We start from the raw sequence: 9,822 nt of genomic DNA, 5'->3' as shown, positions 1-9,822 counted from the left end.
GGCAATTTTCTGTTCAAGCAAATCATAACCAAGTTGAATTGAAAGAAAAGCAATTTACGTGCTTGAAAGTGTGTCTCTCTCCAGCTCTCAGGTGCTGTCACAACAACCAGGAGGTATATTGTCACATGTGGTGGAAGAAAAAAGACACTAATAAATTTAGCTATGATTACTTAGAAGAAATGCTGTGCTTATGCCTGCAGAGGCATTTTCTGCTCAGAGATAGTTCTTTGTTCAAAAAGAAAACCAAGAGACATTTTCTTTGTCTGAAAAATAGGATTTGCCAAAGACTATGAAAATTTATTCATTTTCAGGAAGTAATGGCATTGCATAGCCTGTCATATTTGCATGTTTTTGTTGCATACTTTTCAGGAGATTTTGCACAAAATAAAGGTGAGCTACGTGTGTGTAGCTCTTTTAGAAGTTCTGGGAATGAGAACACTGTATAAATGGGAATTCATTAGGACACCAGTGGAGAGTGTTATTGTATTCTCCAGTATGAACTCAGCAAACAGGTACCACCCACCTGTAATCCTTCTCAGTTTAGCCTGTGACTGCAGAATGAATAACAACTGGATTTAGTAAGTCATTAAGAATGGATGGTGTTATGGGGTTTTGGCCCTGGTTTATTCCACTCATTCAAAATCAAACTACTTCCCTCCTCAAAAACTTAATGTAGGAAACCATGAAATATATAAATGAAAAAAAATTAATTCTTAATGTTTTGTGGAGCATATGCTGTAAGTGTAGATCTAATACTGAAGGATTGCCCTTGGAGTAATTTTTGAGTTCAGGAAACTACAGGAGTTCCCCAGAACCAAGGTGAGGCATTCCAGCCATATGGGGCTGGGGTATAGGCAGAGAAATTCAGACTTGAGTGTTCTACTTCTGTTTTTTTGTTAAGGAGAAAATGTGCTCTTTCTGGCATGATTGTTCTCTCCAAGTATCCAGGCTATTGAGGATAAATTCAAAGTAGGAACTCTGAAAACTTTTAGTGTTCTCCTGGAGTTACCTGAGTCTCTTCAGCAACTGCAGGAAAACCCAGGAGACATCGGTCAGGTAGTGAGAAGTTCATGGCTTTTCTTTGTTCTTCCATCTTGTATTGCATCCCCAAGGGCGCACCTTCAGGTCTAAATATCATCTTTACATTTCTGTTTAGCTCTTGTAGTCATTTATATGTTCCAATCTGTTCCCAATCCAGAAAGATGTTTGACTTATCATTATCTCTGATTTCTGCAGAACAAGGTGCCATACAGGCTATAGCAAAAAGGAAGAGAGAAAACCAATTCTCCAGCACTGAGGAATGCCAGAATGCCTCTGCAGAATTTTGCAGTTATTTTGGTGAGGGTTTTCTAGTTTTTTGTTTGTTTGTTTGCTTGTTTTTTTTTAATTTTTTCTCTGGAGCTTGGTGCGATTATATGGTCATGACTATAGTTCATGCTAAATCCAGCCCAGTCAGCAGTGCTGCACCAATTTAAGACCAGTATTGGTCACAACTTTCTAGCAGTAGGAGAACTAATTTTCTGATAACTAATGGTGTGAAACAAGGCTGCGTTCTTGCACCAACTCTATTCACAGTCTTTTTCAGCATGATGCTCCAAAGGGCCACGGCAGACCTCGATGATCAGGACGGTATCTACATTCGGTACTGTACTGATGGAAGCCTATTCAACCTAAGGTGACTGAAGGCCCACACCAAGACCTTAAACCATCTTGTCTGGGAGCTGCTTTATGCTGATGATGCTGCCCTTGTTGCCCACACAGAAGCAACTCTGCAGCGTTTAACATCCTGCTTTGCAGATACTGCTGAGCTTTTTGGACTGGAAGTCAGTTTAAAGAAGATAGGAGTTCTCTATCAACCTGCACCTCAGGAAGTCTTCCATCATCCCCATATCACCATTGGCAAATCAGAGCTCAAATCAGTCCAGGAGTTTAATTACCTAGGTAGCCTCATCTCCTCAGACAGTAAGATTGATGGAGAGATAGATAACAGGTTAGCAAAGGCATATAGTGCCTTCGGAAAGCTTCATAAAAGAGTTTGGCATAATAAACACCTGAAGAAAAGCACAAAGATCAGTGTTTACAGAGCCATAGTGCTGTCTACTGTCTTATATGGATCTGAATCATGGGTCATCCACCACCACCACCTGCGTCTTCTAGAACGCTTCCATCAGCGCTGCGTCCGTACAATCCTGAACATCCACTGGTCAGATTATCTGACTAATACATCTGTTCTAGAACAAGCAGCAATCACAATTATTGACGCCATGTTACTGAGAACACAGCTGCACTGGGCAGGACACGTCTCCAGGATGAAGGACCACCGCCTCCCTAAGATCCTGCTTTATGGTGAACTTGCCACCGGCTGCTGCAAGAGAGGAGCCCCGAAGAAAAGATACAAGGACTCCCTGAAACAACATCTCAGCCTTGACCATATTGATCAACATAACTGGTCTACTCTGGCCTCCAATCAGGAGGTCTGGAGACACACTATCTATAACGCTGCTGCTTCCTTTGAGAACGCAGGCAGGATCATCCTTGAGGAGAAAAGACAATGCAGAAAGAATCGTGCCCTGCAGAATTTACCACCTAAGGAGTCTTTCTGCTGTGCCTTTTGCAACTGGACATGCCTGTCTCGTATTGGCCTTTTTAGCCACCAGCATGCTTGTAATAAACGTGGGTTGAGCCCTTCCCCAATCTTCGTTCGCGAAGCCTAGCCATGAGTGATGAGAAGCATTTAACTACTTGTTAAACCATGAAATGGCAGTAAGTATGACTTTGGTTTATTCCTTTAAATATAAAGAGACTTAACTAGCCTTCCCTGTGTAAAGCTGGGACAATCTTTTGGTATGTAACTTCCTGGGAAGGAGGAGGTTGAAACCCAACCAAACTTGAAATCAGATTAAAGTACTTTCTCAGGAGTGCTGTTTCATTTCATATGTGGGTGCTTATTGTATCCAGGTCAAAACACTGCAGCCCATTTACTGACTTACCTCCCTCCTCCCCCTAATATACTCCTACATTTCTGTGTCACCAAAGCACTGTGCAGTGAGGAAACTCTTCCACAAACAAGGTCCTGTGCATGTGCAATAGGGAACCTAGGGATGGGAAGGGATGGGGTCAGAGAGCATAACGATCCTGAGAGTAATGTAGTATCTCCATTTGGAGGAACTTCATCCCAAATGTACATTAAAGGGCAGAAAATATTTATGTTTTGTTGATCCTTGAGAAAAAGCAGGCATGGTAATGGTATAAAAGCTTTTTAAAGGGGTAATAAATAACAGTTAAGATAAATAAGCCTTGGAGTCATAAAAATCCTTCCTTGGCCACCTGAAAGCTTCTGTATTACCATTATTTCATTATTTCACTATAAATAATAGTGTTTTTCTTAGACCAAAGCATATTATACACATGAAGTTTTTGGACCAAGTTACCTTATTTTCCTAAATGGTAGTGAGTGATATGTTATTTATTGTAAGATTCAGGTTAATCCTAATTTTACTCAGTTTCTGAAGAGAAGCTTAGGTCAATCTCCAATTTTTTAACTGCAGATGTTTATAAGCACAAAGAAACACTGGTGCCGTCACTGGCATTAGAATGTCTTTCAGATTTTTTGAATCAGATTTTTTCTCTTTCAGAAAGTAAGCGGAGACTGTGAAACACTTCAGAGCAGCATAGAGTTGTCCACGAAAGACAGGGTGTCTGTTGTTCATCTACAGCAGAATAATTGATACTGAACAGTGTGGAAAACAGCTACCAGAGTGCAGAGCCCTTCAAGGCTTAAAACTGTGACAAGCAGGAGCAAAATTGTCACTGTGTGTGCATATACACTGCAGTATCTTCCAGCCTCAGAAACATTATCACCATTGATAAATACTTCTAGATATATTTATTTAGATGTGGCAGCAACAGGCCACAGCTACTCCTAGCATTATGGGTGGTTGTAGCCATTAAACAGCTGTATAAAAGGGTGCATATGTTAGAAGCAAGTATTACAGGGACACGGTAGTTACTTCTAGTTTAGTAGAGCATGAGGGCTTGTTGTGATCCGATTAGTGAGAGAAGCCTCTGTCCAAATTAAAGTGCAAACAAGATCATATGCCAAAGTCAATAATATGGTTTTTATTTAACAATGAATGTGAGGTAGACAGATAGAAAGAAATAGAAAAGAGTGGAGTGGGGAGAGAGATCAAATAGAAAGTAGTCACCACCCATGGATCCAGTGGTGTCCTGTTAGTCCTTTTTCACCCTGGGCTTCTTGGTGGGGGGTGTATCAAGGTCATCCAAAACTTTTCACTATTTATGCATTTTAGCAAACAAAGGAATTAATGCGCATTTGTTACACATTTCTCTATGAGTTAAATGATTCCCTTGCTTCTAATGCAAATTAGTCTGCATGCTCAGTCTTTCTCTTCTTTTGAGTCTGGGGGTTTCCTGAGTCAGTGGGTTGTGAGTCAGTGCTTGTGATCTCTCCCGCCAGAATTACCTTTTACCCGGTCAGAGTTGATTTCATCACAGTTACTGAGTTGGCTTTCCTTGTGGTCCATAAACTTTGCACTCTTTCTGTCTGTAATCAGTAATACATTCTTCTCCCCCAGCTTTGTTAACCTCCCCTTAGGTCTGAGATAACACAATAGTACCACCTTTATCTTGTCTCAAGTTCCTGCTGTGGCAGCTTAACTTGCAGTCCAAGTTTCGGGTCCTATTTGGAGGGGGCTTCAGCGGTGGTTGCAGATGCCACCTGTCCCGTAACTTGGGGTGATATTTGTTTGACCAGTGATATGCATACAAGCTGTTGCTTCTTTACACAGTTCTTCACAGTGGGAATTTTTGTCTGGATTATTCAGGATGTACTCTGATGGGGGATGGAGGGAGAGCTGTAACCCCCCTTATGCAAGACCCAGAAGGGATCACTCTGCATGGAGTCACAGTGTGACGCAGAATGAATGTTTATTGAACATGGATGCCGGTTTTTATAGGGAGAGCAGGGACTTTTCTGGAAGAAAGGGTGGAGATTGGGAGGAGCATTCCAACAGTGGTAAATCACAGCAACAAGGGGTGGAACTGTCTGAACCTGGACAAATGAGAAACCGTCTCTGGGGGGAACAAGTGAAGCAGGTAGGACAAATAAGGAGAGGGCTTACATTGAACCAATAGGAAAAAAGGGTAACAGGGGTACAGTACTGGGAATAACACATTTTTATAATAGAATATATTATACTAATAATAAAACCATTGCACCACGGAGTAAAGGCACTTTGAAACAAACACTTGCAGTCCTGGCAGGCACAATCAGTGCACCACGACGTGAGTGCATTCTGATGTTATTTCTTCTTCTTCTTCTGATTTCTTTTCACTAATTTCCCTCCACCACTCGTAAACCTCCATCGGGGCACCTCCAACAGTACTCTTGCCTCTGCCAGGCCTTGAGTTAGCAATATCCTGTCACTCCATTCTGTGCTTATCTCATGAGAAAGTCCTTCTGTGGCCTTAACTTTCTGAGACAGGCAACTGTTCTCTTTAAGTCCTTACAGGGCTGTATCTCCATGTTGAGAGAAAAGATAATAGCAAACTTTGAGTCATATGCTGGCTGCCAACACAAAGCCTTTCAGGATTCAGCTGTTAAATCTCCTGTCTTCTTTTGGCACTTCAGCGCATGAAGAGCTTCCAGAGTTTCTCAGTCCTTAATATCTTTTTCCTTAGCAACAATCTTGACAAATGAAATCCCCAGCATGCTGCCTGTCCATGTGATTATCTGGCAGTACAGAGAAAGGGAGTAAAACACACACTACATTGCACCATAGTTTACCAGGCAAAGTTTATTACTATAAGGTATTTTTTCCCCACAAATATTTATGTATGTATTGCAGTATTCACAGAACCACAAAACATCAGCTGTTGGCCAACTACTACCTGTATTACACTCTGTATCACGCTCCTAGATGATACCTTTAGCTACCAATATGAAGTTTATCTAGGTTAAACTCCTGTTAAGAAACAGCAAAATTGCTAGTAGCAAAACTACTATTCATTCCAGAATAGTGAGTCTGGATACATCTGGAATAGTACACTGAACAGTATCAGAACCTGTTCTTTGCCCTTGAACCTGATGCCTTAAGATCTTTAGGATATTTTAGCTTTTTGTAGATTTTAAAGTAGCTTTGTAGTAAATATAGATTTTTAGTATAGTTGTATAGTTTCTTACACTTTAGTGTAGTAGTTAATACTTACCAAACCCTATTCCCCACTTCATATCAAATTTTCTAAATTCTTTAGGCTTGTTTAGCCTCCTTCCAATGCAGGACTATAGTAAATACACCTTGTTTAAGAATATATGCACCCCAGGCCAGAACAAGAAGATACCATCATAGTCAAAGCAACCTTCAAGCCTGGAACCCTGGAGAAGCTCCAGACACAGTACATGCCATGAAGAAGAGGAAGATGAGGAGGAAAGGGATCTTGGGACCTTTGACTCAGTTCTAGGGAGGTGTACCAGGGGGGCAGATTTGGGGAGGATCTGGGGGCAGATGGTTCTTGGATTGGACCATAAATTGTGGAACCCCTGGACATGGGTACGTACCTTTGTACTCCTTGTGCCAAAAGGCCTTCATTAAAGACCTGCTCTCTATCTTACTTATTCTAATATGGCCTGGTGAGTTTTTTTCTCCCAGTTTTAGGCAACAAACCCAACTAGAATTTTTTTACTGTGCCTCCATTTTTAAATTCAAAACAGAGGGTCTGTATCCAGATGGCCTACTGGAAATGGTCCCTGACTCATCAGAAACCAACATTGTCCCTGAGAGCTACCTAAGAGAGTGTTATTTGCCCCTGTTCCAATACCATGTTAATCACCTTCCAACAGTTATGCAGTAAAGAGGCTACAATTACGTAGCCAAGATGCTGGCACTATTGAACTTATTAGTTTAGATGTCAGCAGTAAGAGCTGGATTGGGTACAGGGACGCTGAACCCATTTCTCAGGTGCTCTTTGGGTTTCCCGGTAGCTTCTGTGATCTTGGACTTGCAGGACTGCAGCATCTCTAACCACAAATACTTGGCCAAGTGAGCAGCTTGAATAATTTTAGCACCCACTGTTGCCTCCTGAGCTTGGATGCATTGAAGCTCTGCCTCACCAGCACATCAGTAGGACAGGGATGATCACTTAATATGTGTTATTAGGGTAATATTCTCAATCTGGGCAGCTTCTTTAGACACTTTTGCTTCTCTTTTGACCTCTGTGTCTCTTTTAATCATTCTGGATAATGTTGAAGATGAACTGCAGGCTTCCTTTACAGCTGGGAACCTCTGGGAGACTGTGAGGTGTTCAGGTATCTAAGTCTAGTCAGATGAATTTCAGGCTACGTGCTTGCCTCTGCTTTGTGGGGATCCAGCTCAGTGGTGGATAACCCTAATCAACAGTACGTTGTCTCCTTAGCCCTCCCTGCTACTTCCTTTCTGCTCACCAAGAATAGCACCACCCTCCCTGGACCTCAGATTTGTCTTCAGCTGAGTCCCTGCCCATGGCTGACTCTGAACTTCGAAGATTCCTCTTGCCTAGTAGCTCTAAAATGCAGATGCTGCTCCAAACCCTTAACTAGTTCCATCCCTCAACCTTTCATAATTTGACTGTTGCAGCATCCTCTCTTCTTCTGTCCTCCATTGCTCACATTTATCTACAATACTGCTAACTCAGAGCTTTCCCAGTTAAGAACTTTGGCCCTGTCTTCCCTCTCCATTTGTCATTCTTCTTTCTCCATCCTTTTTCAACTCTTTTTTTGTCCGTCACACCTGAGAAGCATATTGTTTTTGCTAGGAGATCATCATTGGCTCTGTTTTGACTAGTAAATGAACAGTGCCAGGGCAAAGGCAGAGGGGCAGAAATAGGCTGCCTGCACTGTTAAACTGTTCAAACAGTCCCGTGCACAGCTGTAGTGTATTATCAATCTTCCAGGTAATTTCTGGGACAATTTGAGAATTAATATAGGATAAGTTATTAAATCTGGGCAGTTTGGATATGGCCATCCTATTTCCACAGCAAGTTTACCATTTCAGGATGGATATGACTAGACTGGTCTCAGGTCCGGAGAAGGCACTCAGGACATCTGTGTAGTGCTTCAGGCTTCTGGAGATCTGAAACAGTGGTAGATTTCCACTGCAGAAAGCTGAAGTGCATAGTACAAAGTAATTGAGATGTGTAATAAACATTGTCATTGTAACATATTTTCTCTTGGGACTCACACTCCCGCTGTGTTACTTAATTAGTGCTGCTTAATATCCCTGTTCTAAACAAGCTCTTGGTTCCCCTGAGATCATTTCAGTTACCTTTACCAAAGTTTAATGGTCCAGACAGTGATTAAAATTTTGTTATCTAGTAATTACTCTGTAAAGAAATTGAGTCTCCAGACTTTAAAGATGTGTAAACATCTGCCTACGAGTTACTTTCTCATGAAGAAAGGAAGGATAGTTTCCAAAAGTTTCATCAGTGTTATGTTTAAAATCATACTGCTGTTATAATCTCTGTTCAGACAGACTCAGATTTGCCTTCCCCATGTAGAATTTAATTTGTATATTTCACACAGATGCTTCATTTGTCAAACTTGTTGTTGCACTTAAAGTATTATTGAATTAAAATGTTGCCTATAAAATATTGGCTAGATACCAAAGCCTATCAAGAACAAGCCTCCAGAGTGAAAGTTTCAAAACCATATTAATATGTAGGAAAGCATCTGAGTGGCAAATTTTGTTACAACTGATTATGGAGCTAATCCATTCCTCTCTAGGTCATCACTACATTGCATTAAAAAATGACTTTACAAACACTGGAAGTGTCAGACTGCAGAGACCATCGAAATGCAAATACCTCGTGTTTTCCAGAGGGCCTTCAGTTTGAGAGACAAGCGAGTGATTAGGTAATGTTGTCCTCTGGTGGTTAAGATGGCAATTCATTTATTGCTGAGGACAGAACATTGGGCTGGGATTCAGGAAACTTGTATTTATTTCCAAAGCTGTGTCGGCCTGAGGGATGATCCTGGGCAGTCACTCTGTCTTTCGTGGCTTGTTTTCTCTTCTGGCAAACGGAAAAAGTAAGTCTGACCCTGATACCTATGGATGAAAAGTGAAGTGTAAGAGACGGCCATTTTTATTATTACTCAGAAAAATTTATGTAATCCTTTTATTCTTTCATTTTTTAGATACATAAGGAATTTTGTGGCTTTTTCACAAAGAAAATAGGATGCCATAATGAGAAGCCAATTTTTTTCTATTGCTTATTCTGCTGTAAACAAAGCATGTACTTTGAAAACAAACATATGGAACCAATCCTTCATTAGTATGGGTTAGTTTATATATGAAAACTTGTAACAATTACTATTTTATTACCGATTTCAGCTACTTGTGAGTACTTTTCCACTCTCTTTAGTCTTCTATTGCTAGAAATAGTACTTATATCTAAAGACTGCTTGCTGTACTTTTTAAAAAGAAATTGTACTTATACTCCTTATAGCACAAATTAAGTCACAGAAGTGATGTTAGAAATTATCAATTACTAAAAAATATTTACACTGATATGGATAGAAAGGATGAGATGAAGCTGTGAAGTCTCTTGCAGTCTGGAGTCTGTATGCTCCATCTTCCTCTTCCTTCTGAGGCTGCAGAAGTGGAAGATGAACTATTAACTCTGGATCGTGGCAACGGAAGTGAGCTGTGCAAGCAATGTGGCGGTTATCAGCACCTCCTCATCCCTTCACAGAATCATAGAATCGTTTAGCTCAGAAAAGACCCTTAAGATTATAATTTCCAACTCTTTACCCGGCAATGACAAGTCCAG

The sequence above is a fragment of the Neopelma chrysocephalum genome, unplaced genomic scaffold (genome assembly GCF_003984885.1).
Source record: "Neopelma chrysocephalum unplaced genomic scaffold, ASM398488v2 Primary Assembly neopelma1_23, whole genome shotgun sequence".
Lineage (NCBI taxonomy): Eukaryota > Metazoa > Chordata > Aves > Passeriformes > Pipridae > Neopelma > Neopelma chrysocephalum.
Note: the sequence above shows the minus strand (reverse complement) of the source record.